Source organism: Cyanistes caeruleus, chromosome 1, assembly GCF_971803275.1.
Source record: "Cyanistes caeruleus chromosome 1, bCyaCae1.hap1.1, whole genome shotgun sequence".
Taxonomy (NCBI): domain Eukaryota; kingdom Metazoa; phylum Chordata; class Aves; order Passeriformes; family Paridae; genus Cyanistes; species Cyanistes caeruleus.
This window is the reverse complement of record NC_141701.1, coordinates 92,815,889-92,834,176: the sequence shown is the minus strand read 5'-3', so window position 1 is coordinate 92,834,176 and position 18,288 is coordinate 92,815,889. Positions and strand designations below refer to the sequence as shown.

The 18,288-nt window shown below is 40.2% G+C and overlaps 1 long non-coding RNA gene across 1 annotated transcript in view; it reads left to right on the top strand.

Annotated features, from left to right (window-relative positions):
- LOC111923735 (uncharacterized) overlaps positions 1–18,036 on the top strand; it is a 30,228-nt gene extending 12,192 nt beyond the window's left edge. Inside the window, exon 4 of the long non-coding RNA XR_015274022.1 lies at positions 17,255–18,036. This is a non-coding gene — a long non-coding RNA (uncharacterized LOC111923735). The remainder of the gene's footprint in view (positions 1–17,254) is intronic.
- The last annotated feature ends 252 nt before the right edge of the window (positions 18,037–18,288 follow it).

Below are 18,288 nucleotides of genomic sequence, written 5' to 3'. Positions count from 1 at the left end.
CTGAAGGTCAGAAAAACAGGATTATATAAAGATCAGTGATAGTGGAAGAAAATACACTTGTATTTAGATATTTGTAACAGCAAAGATTCGGTGCTGTATCCTGAGCCATCAGGATATCTTTTTAATTGAACTTTGTCTCTTGTCTTTTACCAGATTCTTTGGCCTACTCATGTAATTTTTTTTTCAACATCAATCTGTGTATACTTCCAAGGTATTAGACTCCAAATTATCACAGCAGTCAGGATAGTTTATAAAGAGCAATCTTTTGCACAGACATGTGCAAAATCTTTTCCTTTTTTTATAAAGAGCAATATTTTGCACAGACATGCAAGATGGGAAAACAAGAGGCTGAGGAAGGAAATTCAAGTGGGGAATAGCAGCTAGATGACAATCCCAATGCTGCAGAAAAAAGAAGTGAGTAAGGTGATCAGCCAGAGAGATTAATTATCTGCAATATAATAAATATACAGAATTATTGTCCAAGTAAAAGATTACTCAGGTAGATAAGATGGATTGGTAAGAAGGGCAGAACAATGGAAAAAGCACTAGGTAGACAATGGGACCACACTGTCTCTTCAAGGCAGTTTGAAATATGCAGTTCTCTGCTTAGGATCTGGCTCATTATATGAAGCCAAATACCTCAAGGAACCATATCCACTTACCTTAGGATCTCCTTTCTCTCTGCTCTCCATCACTCCACTGGAATCAGGTTTTCTACACTGATACTTTGTGCAATGTCTATTTGAAGGACCATCACTCTGTGGCGATGGTCTCCCACACCTGTATGTTACTATAAAAACAATCCCACCAAGTGCAAGACATGCAGCAGACAGAGCCCACACAGACTCTGTGCTTGCCTTGTGTTATCTAAAGGCGCTAAGACCAGCACCAAGCTGCAGCCACAGAACTAAATTACAGGTGTTTCTCCTGCTTAGATTCCCCCAGATGAGTTTCTATACACAAAACTGACACAAAGGAACCAACTTATTCTTCCTACATAAGCCACTTATTATAACATAAATATATTATATTATATACATTATAAATATTATTATATTTATTATTATATTTATATAATTATATTATATTTATTATTATAAATATATAATATTGTTGCATATTTGGGAGTAAGTCACCCCAGTACTTCAGTATGAGTGAGTGGATAGAGATATTCATCCTGGTTATATTAATAATTTAATCTGTCTTCCAAACTGCATTAAATCTGCCCAGTGCATACCCTCTACTCAGAATTTAAATTGTCAAGTTAGTTTATTAACTTAATTTTCTTCTGAATACAGCATCTGCATTTTAAAATTTTAATTTCATTACTCCTGTATTTTTGTTGTTTATCATTCACCAGGAAACTAACCCCAGAAATTTTATTATTCTGTATTAGGATAAAGCATTAATGGCTATTTTGCTCACAATCCTCAGAATGCAAATAGAGGAGCTGACACTGTGCTTTAATTGAATTTTACATGCCAGTTTGGAGTCACTTCCATTTAAATACAACTTAAATGTGGGTGACAGTTATGCTGTAAGTCAAGAAGACAAACCAGTCAACCACAGCCTCACTAACTATATGGATTTCCCATCTTGCTAATGTAATTCCCTCCAGTTTACTCGTCTCCTAAGCAGTATTTTTGGAAGTAAACAACTGCAGGAAGAAACCACCAGAACCAAAGAAGGCTTGACTTATTTCTATTGACCGAATTGGCCATGTGAGATCTGGGGCCGTGCTCTGGGGAGAGCAGAACTGGCAAGTACAAGACCTTTGTTACATCTGGACCCACTGGTTATTTCTCTGTGAGTAGCTAAAGCATTCTTAGTTCCAAATCAAACAAATACGAGCTAGTGTGCCCTGCTGCACTGAAACCATACAAGCCAAAGACAAGGTGTATGGAGCACGATGTGTACACCACAGACCCCCAAAACAAGGGGAGCCTGTGCTTCTCCACATCAGACTGGTTTGATTCACATAGTGATCATATGCAGTCTGTTTCAAAAAACAGGCAATTCTTATTATCACACACAAGGGAATCAGTTGTCCTTTCAGAGCTACATGTATTGGAACAACCTCCACTGTCAGTCTCTCTTTTTACCCTCTTTCCCTCCTTTTATTTTCAAAAATTTAATTTTTACTATTTACTTTAGTATATGAAACAGCTGCTTCATAGTAAGATAAACTTGCCAAGTCTGAGGCATCGAAGCCTGACCAAGTTTTGCAAGGTATGATTTATGGTTCCATTTTTCTTGTACAGTATGTGGAGAAGCCAAGAATAAACAAACCTTTTAGGTATCAGGAATCCAACAGTCTTGTATCTTAGCATAGCCAGTGTGACGCAACTTGTCTAAATATATTTTTGTTAGATTTTGGCAATATTGTTCCTCGCCAGGCTTCATGTAAACCTGTAGAGATTACAGAGATATTACCAATTCATTTAAATGGCCCATATCACATAATTCCCCTATACAATAGGCAGCTCACAAAACTTAGGGAATGCCAGCATTGCAACAAAGGCAAAATATTTTTCAGAGATAATCCCATCTATTTTTAAAATGAATCCTAGAAATAGAAACTCCCATATACATCTTTATATACATTTTAGAAACAGGGGACACGTACTTATTTGAAGTAGATTTGCATAGCCACACAGTTTGGATTTTATTAGCTGGCTAGAGTTAATTTAAAAAAGAAAAAGGCTGGATTTTACAAAAGCACTACCTTTTCATTGTTGTTGTTTTTATTTGTTTGTTTGTGGTTTTGGGGTTTGTTTTGTGTATAGCCAGAAGCATCACAAAACAATTCCAGCTAATTTGGGCCAAAAATATTGAATACATATTGTATTCTATTTCCACATACCAGAAAACGGTTTATTTTAAAACCAAATTAACCAGAAAAAAAATAAGCACCTCCAGTACAAAAGCACTCATCAGAGACCCAGGATCTGAAGTCTGAAGCAGTGCTACTGAGATATTTATTTCACAAAGGTCTGTACATGGCAGGAGTCACTCTCAGCCTCTCAGTGCCAGACAACACTGATGTCAGTGGCTCATCACTGCCAGCCTCCTCGATGAAACGTGACCCTCCTTGTGACAATAAAATGAAAGCAAAGCTCACAGTGAAAATGAAAACAGAAGATTTACTGAGCTGAATGCTGTTCTGCAAATACCTGTACATGTACATGTACCTGTACAGCACCAACAATTCTCCTGTGTCTTTGGTGTCCAGTGCTCTGCTGAACTCCCCAATAAGTGCAGCATATTTCTCTAAGGGCTTTGTCTGCAAAGCTGTGTGGGACACCAAGCAAAGTTATATTCTCCAGATTCTCAGTCAGCTCATTAGGAAATAACTTCTTACAGCTCAGGGTGTTGGGACTGGTTTTAATGGCCTATACTGTTGAAAGATACACATTATATGCAGTCCTCACCTTTTTACCTGGACACATGTGGAACTCCTGAAAAGCAACAAGATTTCCAGTGTGGATGGAAGGAGTTTTTATGCCACTGGAACAAAAACCTTCATGGTGATCTTTTGTAAGTAAAGATTTCAAAAGTAAACTTGTATTACCAAAAACAAGAATAAGGATGACACCTGGAAGTCAGATATCTGGATGTGAATTAAGAGAGAGGAAAAGAGCAGCAGTTGCTGGAGAGTGAGCAGAGATTCATGGGGAGAAAAGTGTAAATTTGGTGTGTCTGTGTGGATGTTTGTAAACATTGTCATTTCAATTAAAAAAAAAATTAAAAATATTATCAGCTTTTAGAAGACAAGGCTCTGTCTCTATAACAACAAAGCAAAGACCTGGAAGGACAGAACTCCCCCAGACAGGGTAGGTACACAGACCTGAGGTGGCTGCGTAGAGACTAAAGCCTCACTTCTTTTTTTTCTGATTTACAAGTTACACATTCAGGGCTTGACAACATCAAATTAGAATAAGCACTCTTGTAAACCAAGTACGTTACAAAGGTATTTACTATTACATGGTATTTAAACAAACCAGTTTCTTTACAATGAAAATCTACATTTAAAGTTAATCTTGCCTAGGAACTGAGGTTTCATGATGAGATAGAAGCAGTGGGATGGGGAGGAAACGTAAGACCTGGTCTAGGGGGAATTTGTTTTTAGGTCTTGTTTTTGACTGTTCATTACTAGGGTTTTACACCTTTCTCTGCCAAAAATTTAGCAGGAAGCTGGCACAGCTACAATAGGCACAGTCTGTCCATCTGAACCTGCAAGACGCACCTGATGATAAAGTAGATGAAAAACCCTGTGCGCAAGACATGAGGTACTTGATAGTAAATAAAAGACTCTCTCACTCCTCACTCCACGCTAACATGTTTTGGGTAATATTTGTGACAATAATCAGACTTCAAATTAGACTTATTAAGACAATTTCTTGGTTAAAAAAAAAAAAGGTTCATTTCTATTGGAAAGATAGATAGAGTATGGAAAAAAATAAATGAGAGAAAAAAAAAATATTTAGTTAATTAAAAAAGAAAACTAGTGAAGGCCAGGATCAGGAAACAGCAGTTTGTATCAACCTATTAAACTGAAGGATAACAAGCTCCAGAGGGAGGAATTAAACAAGTTGAATGAGCCTTCAAGTCTCAGAAGAGAATTAAAAAGCATAATGTCTCATGTTGGGAAGATTGAACCTTTCTTTTGGTTTAGACAAAATAAAATTTATAGCTTTGTTTGGCAGCCACAAGTATTTTTTTTAAAGTCTAAAATAAACATTTAGATTCCATTTGTGCAGTTCTCATAAAAGCAAATTCTCTGTTTCAGCTGATGGGAATATTTCAAGAAATAATAGTGCCCTTCAACCTACAGGTACACAGACAAACATACAACTGCAAGATCAGCAGCTGCCCGTTTTTCTCAGACTTCTGTAACCACAGTCATTGAAGCTGCCCCACAGAACCACATAATCAAAAACTCTTTAAAAACCCACAAACCCCAGACAGCCAAGAAAAACAAAACTTCCCCAGAGAAAGATACAGCCATAGATTAATTTTTACCCTATTTTATGGTGGCCTAAGTGTACGAAGTGTCTCAAATGCAGTCTGTCCGAACACAATTAACAAATATGTCAATGTTAGATCTCCTTAGGACATGACAGAAGGCAGTAGTGGCAGTAAACAAATGTTCTTGATTCAAGGCCCCTTTTAGCAGAACACTGTGAGGCAGACTTGGTGCAAATGAGAAGGCCAGTGAAATCAGACACACTTTGCTTTTCCTGAGCCAAATCACTGCTGAGAATTCATCAACAATCCATAATATGTTAAGAATGATGGAAATGATTCTATACCGTCTGTGATGTACAGGTGTCTTTAATTATATTTTCCAAGCATGAGAAACAGCAGTCACTGGCAGATAAGTAAGAAAAAAAAAAAAGATTAGAACACAAGAACAACTGAAGTTTGGCAAAAATGACTCCAGTGCCCCCAAAGAAAGAAGCACATTTATACATAGTCAGTACTGCCTAGAGAAGTGTCTCTTCTTCCATTCAGAGTAGGGTGGGTGGAAGGGTGAATGTCCTTTTGCACTAACTTTTCCAGATGCCCCTAATTATCCCCCCAGATGTGAGGAATGCATCTTTCTCATGTGGAAAAGGATGACAATCAGAAGGTTCTGTAAAAATCTCACTCAACTCTGCGACTGGATGTACAGATTTGTGCTTAAATTTATAATTTCTAAAAAAAAATATTTTGGTATTTACTTTTTATTAAGTATCTTGATAGCAAATAATAAATAAGATGTTAATAATAAACAGGTAATGTTTCCAATATTTTCCTGAAGTAAGCCCCAAAATTAAAAATGCAGTTTACAGAAGGACCAAACATTTTTTGTGATAAGGTAAATCAGATTTTTCCATCTGCAGCTTGAATGTGTTCCAGCTACAGAAATCAATAGCTTCAGAGGTCAACAATGTAGAGGTGCATAGGCTGAATCCTGAAGTGAAGAGGCAGCTAATGCTGGAAAAATGCCAAAGCTACACTGAAATTACTGGTGGCACCCTGACCTGACACAGCAAACAGAGGAGGGCATGTTGGTTAGGCTTTCAGTGAAATCATCCACAGTACTGGAAAAATGCAGAGCAGTAGCAGGAAAAACAAGGTATTATTAGCCCTTTCAGGAAAAATGGGTTCTGTCAGGGCAACAGAACTGCTGAAGTTAGTAAAAGGAAGTACTGCTTTCCCTGTCTCATACCATCTGTGAGGAGGTGAACCCAAAAGTACTAGGTAAGTAGGTAGGAATTTTTAGCTACAAAACTTACTGAAAACCAGCTGAGTCAAAGAGCAAACAGTCTATCCCCATTTGAAAGAGTGTGTTTATTCAGGAAAATTAAAAACTGGAGGACTGTGACAAGACAGACAGATGAAAATGGGGAATAGAAGCAATAGAAATTAGGAGAATTAGAGGGGGAGCAAGTCCTTGTTTTGTTGTGGGACCCCTTGGCTAAGCAGACAGCAAGGTGTGTCAGTGGCTGTGTACAGCTCTGTCCTACAGTGCTCTGCAGAAGAGACACTGCTATCCCACCCATTTTGGATCAAATCTCTAGCTAGAAGGTTCTTTTAGCAACGTATTTCCTGAGGCAAATTACAATTCCTGAGTACCAAAACAACTATCCCTGTGGATGGTAGGACCAAGCTGTTTAATTGAAAAAGACAGCTGTTTAATTTAAAAGACAGGTCCCTTTCTTCCACTGAGAGCATCGAGAAGGACAGTGCCACAGCCCTTTTCCCACAGGCACAACAAAACACTTGCACCTACGTACTGTGGCTTTCCTGAACAGCCAGCAGGACCCCAGCCCTGGTCAGACAGCCCAGCCTAGCACATGCACATGGAAACTGTGGAGCAGACAGTTCCTCAACCAAAAGTTGCTCAAGAACCAGGAGAAAGACTTAGCTGCTGCAAGCAAAGAGCAATTCATGCGCCTTCTCTTAGCCAGCACCTTTGCAGTTCTTCATGAGACCTACCTGGGGAACACAAATTGTCTCCTTTCAGCTGGGAACCTCCCTAAGCTCACCTCCCTCCAGCAAGACTGGCTAAATGTCCCTCAAATGGTGAGGAAAGGAGGCCCTAGGAAGAGAAGAGTGGTTATAGAGAGGTGCTCACTTTCACTGAAACAATCCATTTAGAATTTCTCTTTTCTAAAAAATCCATATTTTTAATCCAGCTATGGAAAAAGGGGAGGAGTGATTGCACTGGCCACAAACCAGACACTCCTGCTGTGGAATATGACTTCAATTAAGAATGAAGTGTAGGAGGAGATGCTTTTGCCATCTTTGTTAAACTGAGCAATAGCCTTGTCAAGCCATAGATTTCACCAGGATTTCCCCAGGGGACAGATACTTAGCACCAGAAAGAGTGGGCCAGCCATGTGGGTTGTAGCAACATCTATGGATGCTTCACAGATCAAAGGCGCATTATACCAGGGACTGAGCTAACAAACCACAAAGCTCACCCAGCGAGCTGCAAGTTGCACATGTGCAGGAACACTGGTAAATACAGGTGCCTGGGGGTAGCATTGGGAGTAGCAGATTTGCAGCACCCCATCAAGGTGACTGATGTTGATTTTTGTAGAGCAATACACCCAGTCTGTCAGGCACCACTGACCCCAGCCAGAGGGGCAGCAAGATGGCATGATCCAATGAAATAAAAAGTGTTGGGCGGGGAGGGTTCAGTACAAGTTTCTCACAGAAAGGGTGGTCAAGCACTGGACCAGGCTGCCAAGGGAAATGGCTGAGTCACCATCCCTGCAGGTATTTAAAAGATGTGTAGATGTGGTACTCGGGGACCAAGGTTTAGTGGTGAGCTTGGGAGTGCTGGGTTAACAATTGGACTTGATCACCTTGAAGATCTTTTCCAACCTAAAAAACTTTTACAACCTAGTCCATTTTATGATTTGCAGGATAAGCAGCACCCACAACATGCAACTATTAAAACATGATCAAATATTTTTTAATTTATCTTACTAGAAAAATTTTATCCACCTTAATTTCCTTTAAATACATACAAATACAACTCTTTCTTGCCTTCACTTTTCCATTTTCAGCCAGCACTTAATGAATTCCTCTCCCCAACACATCCTCCCTATCCTGACCCCTCTCTTTTCCCATTCCTCCTCACCTTTCCCCTGAGAAAAATGTACTTAAAAATATATATATATATATATTGTACTAATGCTTGAAATTTTCTTTCTGGTTCCCCCTACAAATGTGCATGAGAGCTCCCACAGAGTGCAGCACCTTTCAGAATCTGGCATTGACCTCTACCAAACCACAGCACAATAATCTGGTATTTATTTAATTGCTAAAAATAAAATACTTTTCCTAAATAATATTTCAAAAGGTTTGCTCTGTTAAGAAAAAAGACTGAACGTTGTTACTGAACAAGCAAAGTCTTATTTTCTGACTCTGAAACTCAATATAACTAGAGATTAATATCAAATTCCTAAGTAACATAGCTCTGCTAATGTCAATTATTTTTTGCAAACACTGTATGAGTTCTGATTAATGAATCAAATCTGTTCAACCTGCACCAGTGCACAAGCCCATGGTACTTTATATGACCTTGAGGTGATTGACTGTATGTTCCTTTCCCCAAAGGGTGTTTTGTGCCTTTTTACTTTCTTGTTCAGCCTTTTGATATCCACAGACTGCAGAGTCAGTTGCAACAGTAACATCCAAAAAGGAAAAAAAAAGGAAAAGAAAAAAAACCCACACAGATGGCTCTTAGCTCATGCATCAGGACTCAGACTTTACTAAGAAAAAACCCTTCCCTAAGCAAAAGGCATGGATGTCAAAAAATAAAATAATGTATCCTCCAGACTAAGATGCAAAGTGGGAGGCAACATGGCACAGACCACACCTGTTTGTCCTCCTGAAGCCTTCAAACTCTCTGGTTATCTTCTCTGATCCTATTCTTGCTTTCCCTAGGGAAGGCAGTGCTTCATGTGCATTAAATTAATCACAGAGCTTTTACTGCACAAACGGGCACTGCTGCTAAAGTGCCTCTAGCAATAGTTTGAGGTAGGTGGCTGCATCCAGGCAACATTTTCAGAATTACCCTACTGGGTAGGAGAAGGGCAACATCCACTCATTTTTCAGAGCCTGTCAGGAGACTATAGCATAATGCTACAGAAATTATCTTACACATATAGCACATCAATAAAAGCTAAGCTTTTACTAGGGACATTAGCATTTTTTACTAGGGACATTAGCATTCTCTACACCAAGCTTCTATCAAAGCAATGTCACAAAAATGTGAAAGAGGCCCTTGATTTGACTTCTTAAAAAAAGTCCAACTCTAAACACCTTAAAAAAAACAGATTATTTTTTTCCTACCAAAAAGTCATATTTAATTTGGAGAAAAGAAGCTCAGGTGTATGACAGAGTTTACTTGGCATGAAATTTTTAAAATTATGACTGCCATACCACACATGTGCTAATCATGGTTACCTGAAGAGCAATATGTATTTTGTGTCTGACTTGCTGTAGAAGACCCAGGGCTGTCAGGATTACTTGGCACTTTTCAAATACATGTAACCATACTGAACTGTTGGGTGTTTCATAATACTGAATTTATTTGAGTGATCCAGCCAAAGTAGTTCAGCAATCTTTGGAAAAGTGTTAAGAATACCACTCCAGCCTTGCTGCGCTCCCTTCTAGGAGAAGGGAGGGGAGCAGCCACACTGGTTCTGTGCAGCCAGCACAATTCCTGACAGATATAATTCAGCAATACAAATTTAACTCAGTTCAGGAATGAGCCCAAGATCGTATTTCCATTTGATTAGCCAAGGCATATGGATTTTATGCTTGCTACAGTTAGAGAGACAATGACTTGAGCTGATAGTAAAGATAAGTGGTCAAAATCCTAATCCCTCAACATTTTGGAAACGATTTGAACTGGTAGTGTGAGTGCATATTGTGTCAGCACTCCGCGTTACGTGGCTGAGGCCTTTTTGATCTAGAGACCGTGAAATCCGACTTGCTGCCAAAACACAGACCCGTGCTGCACCCCTACTGCTATTGCTCTTAGACATATCTTATCTATTTCTGGCTTGGAAAGCTGGGAAAGGAAGCCCTGGGGAGCTTTTGTTCAAACTTTGCTGTCCATCAGATTGTTCTTTTTCTGGGTGTCCACACACTCAAGAAATTGAGCCAGAGAACTGAGCTGAGCAGCTCCTCTCAACCTCAAGAGCTCCTTGCTAAGCTGAAATGATTTTTGATAAGTATTTCATTAAGAGGGAAAAATGTTCACATTCACTGTGCAAGGTTCCCACAAGAAGTACCTCAATTTCCTTCCACATGATCTCAGGCAAAAACATTTTCTAGAGCACAGGGAGAGCCAAATTCACCCAAGGTGAGTTTGGCTGAGAGACTCCAAAGATGAACATGGCTCAGTTTGCTGTTCTATCCTCCCCTCCCCAGGCTCCAAAACATTGCCAGCTGGGCTCAAAACACTACAATGATATTTCCTTGGCAAGGCTCTTTATAACATGTTTAAGAAAACTAATTATTAGAAACACAGCCCACCTGCTGCATATGTTCTTCACTCCAAAATGAGCTAGGTATCAGACAGAAGGGAAATAACAGTAGGATCAACTATTGATTTTCAGGTTAAGAACAGCCTCGTCAAAAACAAGGCAAATATGACTATCATGGATAATTATATGAATTTAGCACACCCTTGTAAAAACTACAAGAACAGGTGAGCTGTAATCTTCCTAAAAATTTGTTTCCCATTGAAATAAAAGCGTTAGACTTCTGAATGGCTGTTTAAAATAAAGGCAATAACTTGTTTCCAGCTGGTACAATCATTTAATAAAATGACTGTTGTGCCTCCAGGAAAAATATTCTTCTTTCCTTGGCAACAAACATGATTACCCTGGTTTTGGACCACCAGTTAAGTCCATCCACGAAGTGTTCTCACTCTAAGTACATGACATTGAAAAATAATTATTTGACATATGGAATATAAGAAACTTTAAAAAAGCATCCCAGAATGTGCAAATGATTTGGGGAAAACATAAAAAAGTCTAGCAGAAGGTTGAAACCACTTCACTATTATAATTATTCACCTAATGTTTTAATAATAATAATTATTAAAAAAAAAGCACTCTTGCTCTCCTTTCAACCAAATCTAAACTCCATACTTTGTAGGTGTTAAAATTAGCACCTTCAAGCTGCAGGGAGATAAGGAGAAGAGACAGCTTCCAAACAGCAATAGACCGGATGCAAATAATACCTGGAGCTGTAGTTAATTATCTTGCTGATGTTAATTGGCCTTGTTTGTCAATAGCCAAAGAAGAATGAGGTGCTAGGTGGTGTAGAAGGGTTAATGTAGCACTGTTTTAAGACTGCTTCCTTTAAAGGTATCATTTACTTAATGTATAATAACTATTTCTCCAGGCTGCAGAGCAAATATTTGAGTAATAAAAGCAATAGCGATGATATTGTTTCTTTTTTTTTCTTTTCCTAAAGCACAAATAACAGAAGAGAGAGGAATAAAGCTGTCTATGGCAGAACTGTCCCAGTGGTACAGTACATTTTTCATCATTTTGATGAAGCAGTTTGTTTCAGCAAAATAGCTGTGTGTTTATGAAACAAGGTTATTTAGTACATTAAGCCTGGAGCTGACATGTATGGTTTCCAAGCAGCAATTTGAATGGTATAAAGAATACACTTTATTTTCTTGTTCCGATGTGTACTACTTGTAAAAATGAAAAATAAGATAGGGAGAGATATGTCTGATAGCATTTCTTAGAAATTCAGTCAACAGCAGCTCCACATTGTGGAGCCAGGGTGCAGTGAGGTGATCGTAGCTCAAGCACACATTCCTAATAAAGGAGCACAAATGTTCAAGGAGGATGGGAATAGCTGTAGGAGCTGCAATTCAATGAGAGAAGCAGCTCATATGGTTAAACAAAGCCAAGCGCGAGGTCCTGCATCTGAGCTGGGGCAGTCCTAAACACAAATCACACTTGGTGGAGAATGGATTAAGAGTGCTCCTGAGGATAAGGGCTTGGGATTGCTGGTGAATGAAAGGCTGGACATGAGCCCTCAATGTGCTCTTGCAGTCCAGGAAGCCATTTGTGTCCTGGGCTGTATCAAAAGCAGACCAGTTAACAGAGTGAGGAAAAGGATTGTCCCTCACTGCTCCACTCTGGTGACACCCCACCCAGAGTGCTGCATCCAGCTCTGGGGTCCCCAGCACAGGAAGAATATGGGCTTGTTGGAGCAGGTACAGGAGGACCACAGAAATGATCAGATGGTTGGAGCACCACTGTTAAGAGTAAACACTGAAAGGGCTGATTCAGCTTGGAAAAAGAGAAGGTTCTTTCAATACTTAAAGTGGACTTAAAAGGAAGATCGGGACAAATGTTTTTGGGGGCTCAGTTACACTAGGTCAAAGATTAATGTTTTTAAAGTATAAGAAGGCAGATTTAGAGTACATATAGGTTAAAAAAAAAAATATATGAACAGGTGTAAAACATTGGAAGAGATTTCCCAGAGAAGTTGTGGATGCCCCATGCCTGGAAATGTTCAAAGACAGGTTGGACAGGACTCTGAGCAGCCTGACCTAGCTGAAGATGTCCCTGCTCATTGCAGGGGGTTGGATTAGATGAAACAACCCACATGAATTCTGTGAAGAAATTCATAGTCCTCACCAAAAGCAGTAATCTCTCCTTTAGAAGGAATGTAGCAGGAATATCAAAAGCAATGGGAAATAAATACTTCAGGAAGTTTTGTTGAGTTATAAAACCACACTGTAAAGTGGCAGGTATACAACAACACAAAGACATACTCAAACCCCAGATATTTATTACAGACTACAACTTTACTGGAAAAAAACAATGTTGTGCTGCTCCCTGTCTGATTTTGTGCTCAGAAAGCCTCTTTAGAGTAGAGTTGGCCAAATGGGAAGTAACACTTCAGGCATGAATAAAATATTCCATGAGAAGGTAGGCATTTTGTCTAAATTCAAAGGAAATTACATAAAATTTGATATTCTTATAGGGGTAAAGATATTTTCTTTTGACACTTAAGCTCTTTAGTATAAGTGATATTGTGATTGTGGGGGAATCACAACCAATTGTACTTCTTTCCTGAGTCATTCCTTCCCAGGGAGCTCCAAATCTAAATGGACAAGAAATAAAAATGGGGATGTAATATCCAAACATAGGACTAGATTGTAATACTTTCTCTCACATTAAAGAATAATTTCTTACACGAATAATCCCACTGATGTCAGGACTACTGATGAAATAAAGCACCTTTTTTGCCCTAAAAAGACGATGGTCTGGCTTAATAGAATCAATCATAGAAAAGGCAAATATCCTCTGCAGCCTGTGATTTGAATGTATTTGATGGCCTTACTTGTTTGCTACTTTCAATTTCATCATAACCCCTGAAGATTCTACTATATATTTACTTTGCCTGCTTCAGTCAAAAGTCTGAGGGTTGATCCCTTTCTAATCTTTCACAAAGTGATGAGGTTCAGCTGTTCAGATCTGTTTTCCAGAGTTTTGATAGTCCTCCCTCTACAAAGGCTCTTCTGAATGTGATTGAGGAGAAATAATTGGAATTAAATAACTTCAGGGAAACATTTTTGTCTGCACAGCTACAGCTCATAATCATCTTTGAAGAAGGCACAATAAAAAAACACAGTCACTTTGTGAGAGACTAATAGTGAAATTTAGCATTTGCAAGTAACTTCGCAGAGATTCTGGCATCCACCAAGTGTCTAATTCATCATAGGTTTAGAGCTGCTTCATAGCTTTAATCATCTACAGCTTTGTATGTTCTGTCTTTGATAGGGTTTTCCAGTCCAAGCCAGTGGCTCTTCTGGAGAACAACTACTCTCTTCCAACAGCTTTCTTCTCTCACACTTGTATGGACTTGATACTCACAACAGCACCAGACTTACAGTTCTTGAAAGCAAACCTCCCTCTTCATGTGCCAAACAGACACAGCTCCAGCCTGTGCCCTGCCTGGCCTGGAGGCACATGGAACTCCTAACAGCAGTGATCCCACTCTTTAAAACATTCTTGGTGCTTGCACATGCGAGAGAGAAACATGAGCAAGTAGTGAGGCCACTATGACAGCTCAAATCTTTGCCTCTGCTGCTGAGTTAGCAACCAATTTCTAAATGAGTGCTGCTTGGTAATGACCTTTGTTCAGTGGGCAGGGGGTTTCACCTGTCTGTTTCACAGGAGTCAGTGGTTCCAACATGGCAAGCAAGCTACTGTAGCTGACATCCATCAAATTCAAACCTGGAACATATAGAGCCTTTCACATCTAAATTGCTTTTCCTTTGTTGGCCGTGATTTACTACAATCAACACTCTTTTAGGGTAAGATTCTGGCTTTGCTGGTATCAGGGGTAATGGAGCAGAGATTTCACCTTCAATTCTCAGAATCACTGAATTACAGAATATTCAGGTTTGGGGGTCACCTCCCTGGGTCAGCAGACCCAGTCCCCTGCTCAGAGAAGGGTCAGCTTTCAAGTCAGAGCTTGGTCAGCATAAAATCTGGGCTGTACTAGAAGGAGAAAAATTGATTGCTTTGTCTTTCCAGAAGAGGCTTCCAAATTAAGGCATTAATATTTTATACTTTTACATGTATCTATATATGAAGATATTCTCAGTTTCTACTCTTAGGTCTACAAAACTTTTTATGCCAAAATCACTCATCCTCTCATTGCAGCACAGCCACCTGAAATGAAATTGCTACAGCCTGTTTTTTGCACACTCTCCTGCCCCCAGCACTCCTTCAGAAGCTGCTTTTTGCCTCCAGCCCTCAGCAACAGAGATTCTACCTCTCTGCCTGCCCACGGCTGACTTCCTTTTCTGTCCCTTGGGCCCAACGCCCAGCTTCTGCCCTTCCTCCCCCGGGTGCAGCCACATCACCACAGAGCCTGAACTAACAGCAGATTTATTAGGCTGGCCTCTGCTCTGCTCCAAATTCCACTTTTAATATTTGGGAGTCTCATTAATGAGCACACGTGGCCAGCTGAGAAGCAAACACAGAGATGACTCGGGGCTCCCATTAACAGACATTTAAAAATTTTGCTTTAAGTATAGATATGAGTGGGAGACTAAGGCATTTTATCTGTGCCTAAAGAAGTCAGTGGCAAAATTTGCCAACTCTAATCTATGCAGCATACAGGTCTGTTATCTGCTGCAAAACTCAAGATAAAACAAACAGCCCCCAGCAGAAACTCTGTGAAGAAACCCTCCAGTCAAATGTGTCATGAGAAATACAGCAAGAAAAGGTTTTCCCCAGATGAGGGGAAGGACAGAAGTGTAGAAAACAGAGGTTACACTTCCTTTTTTGGGAATGGTTCACTGTGGTTTTAAAGAACAAAAAATGTGGTGTGTCAGCCACTGGCAGAGGGAAATGGTAAGTTATACTATTTTCAGCGATATTTCTAAACCTTTGTTTAGTTTGGCTTCTTCCCCAATCAGGTTACTCCTTAACCTCCTGTCCTCAGCAATGCTACTCCCTCCTCCTTCACTGCTAGGCAGCAAAGCCCTTAAAGCAGAAGACATCCTGGGGGGAGGAGGAGTGTTACACACTCAGAAACAAGGGCTCATTTAAAAGATACCCAGAGCTCAGGCTGAGTCCTACTCTCTGCCTGCACTTGAGGAATCTCTTCTAATAGTAGAGCTGCCTCTACTTATATGTACAAGATGCTGGTTTTCTCATAAGGGTTGCAAGGTGATGCCATATTTAACTGAATTTGGAATACTGAGTCCACTTACCCTATCCCTATACATCCCGGAAATTAGCATCTCTGACTTCTTGTACTCACAAGCTTGATAGGAAAGGATATTTTTTGGAAAATGCTATTGCTTGTACCACACACACAAAATTTGCTGTCCTTGGAAATTACAGCCAATTTCAGCCTCATGGCTAAACAAACCAACTTCTTTGTAGGAAAATAAATGGGAAAAATGCAACATAAAAATATTACAGAAAATCGGCATTTTTCTTGTGCTCTTGCCTGTCAGACACACTCTTCTCTGGCTTTAACCGTGTGCTTAGACTTTGATGACACGGAAGGGAAGAATTCCTGCTGCTTCTTCTTGCATGTCAATAGCATTAGTAACATCACTGTCTCATCACTGTCTATAATCTTGTCTTGCTGATGACACCAGATACCAATTTTATACAAGCATTCAGTTAACACTTTATATACCACTAAGTCCATAGGTTGTTTTTTGAATGCAACATGCACACACATTCTCTATAAATTATTTTATCTGCCTTTACGACAGCGTTGGGGCTATCTATCTCACAAGCAAAGAAAACAGTGTTGGAAATTAGCCATGTGTAAACACACATGTGAAACCCACAATAGGACTTCAACATTAGAAAAAGAATGCTCCTATTACCATATTAAACTCCTTGTTCTCCTGTTTCTTCTGGAGCTCCTCTTCTCCCCAACTTAGATGACCTGCTTCAAGTCTCAGCTTAAAAGACAAACATCCAACCCTGCAGGAGTAAACCTAAACCTCAGAGCACCGGGCACCTGGGGGTGCCTACACCCCCACAGCTCCTGTGGGAACCTGCTCTGAGAATTTTAGTGATGCTGAAGAGAGAGTTCGGTTCTGCACAGCAGGCTTGGCTCTTCCAGTAGCAGACCACCACCTAAAGCAGGGGTCCCACTTCCCCAGCCTCAAACTCCAATTTCCTATTCTTGGGGCTAAAAAAGACTTCTGAAGACACAAAGATCTTCAAATGCAGAGACCCTTCCCACTAGTGTAATTCCCTGCTCAGTGCAGAAGCAAAGGAATACAGCAAGGGAAAAGCCCTTTGGAGGCACAAACCTTTAGACTGATTTAGCATTACCCATTAAGTGCACTCTCAACTCCTTGAGGACTCGCTTCCCTCAGTAAAGGTTTCAGGAGTTTTCTCCCCAGCCCAGCACTGTCATGCTTGTTTTTTCTCTGCAGTGTAATTCTATGGTGTAAAATAGGGAATATACCTTTTCTTCATATTTAGGCTGAAGAAAAGACAATTAATAAAGGGGAGAGTGGACAACAAACTTACTTGGATGCTTACTGCTCTCAGTGCTTGTGAACATGGCCCATGTTGTTCATTCCCTTTATCTGCTCAGTTCAGTATCTAGATCTGATTTTGGAGGTTTTGTACATTTACCATTTGTTCCAATCTCCTTTTCATCTGTTTCTTGCATCTTTATTTAGCCTAAGCTTTTCCCATGTCATTTTTCTTAACAGAACTGGTTTCCTCAACTGCTTCTGCAGAGTGCTCTGCTAGCATCCAGGAAGACACAATGCCATCTGCCTGCAGTGAAGAAGATGTGAAGGGACCTTCATTGCTCTATCAATAAACCTCAGGAGTGTCCTGTGCCCTGTGGGGCCTCCACAAAAGTTCCATACAGCTGGTGTCCCTGACAAGTCACATTTGAGACTGCCTCCTACAGAGCCTGCTGTGAGTCAGCTCTGTGTGGTGAATGCTGGAGACTGGGTATGGCCTGCACTGTCAGCGCCGTGCAGTGTGCACAGGACTGCCACGTCAGAGGGACAGCCTGCAATGGCCACACCTATGTACCTGTCTGTCTGAAAAATACCCGACCAGTTCCAGTTAGGCAGCACTCTTCAGGCAGAAATAAGATCTCTTTGTGAGGTAAAGGCTGTCAAAAGAATACATACAGGCTGTATTCCAATGATGGGGAAAAAAAAAAAAAAAAAATGATAACTTTCACTAGACCAGGAATAGTTCTCCAAGCTGGATGCGATCCTGCCTTCACATGACCTTTGGGAAGGAAGCCATGATGATAATGGACATGCATCAAGCTATCCCCAAAAAGCAGCAGGAGAGGAACACCACCAGCTGGATGAGAAGAAGGATGTCTTGAACATCCAAAAGGATCGTGTGAAAAATACCACTATGACCTCCACAGGACACAACCTTGAGGCACAAACAAAGTTGAGCCCCACACATCCTTTACCTGTCCTTTACCACCAACAAATCCAGAATAAACTATGACATGGCTGAACTTTCTGAAGTCACAAGACTATGGCTGCATCTACAATGTGGAGAAGAGAGAATACACCTCTTGATCAGACAGATCATTACACCTGTGGTCTAACTGGTGGTATTGCATAGGAAAAAACATGCCAGCCAGAAAGGTAGGCGCTAGAGGGCTGATGATACAAAACTGGTGCAATTGCCACTATGGGGAATAAATAATCCATGATGATCAGCAAGACTTCAGAGTCTGACAGAAAAAAATCATAATGGTTATTAA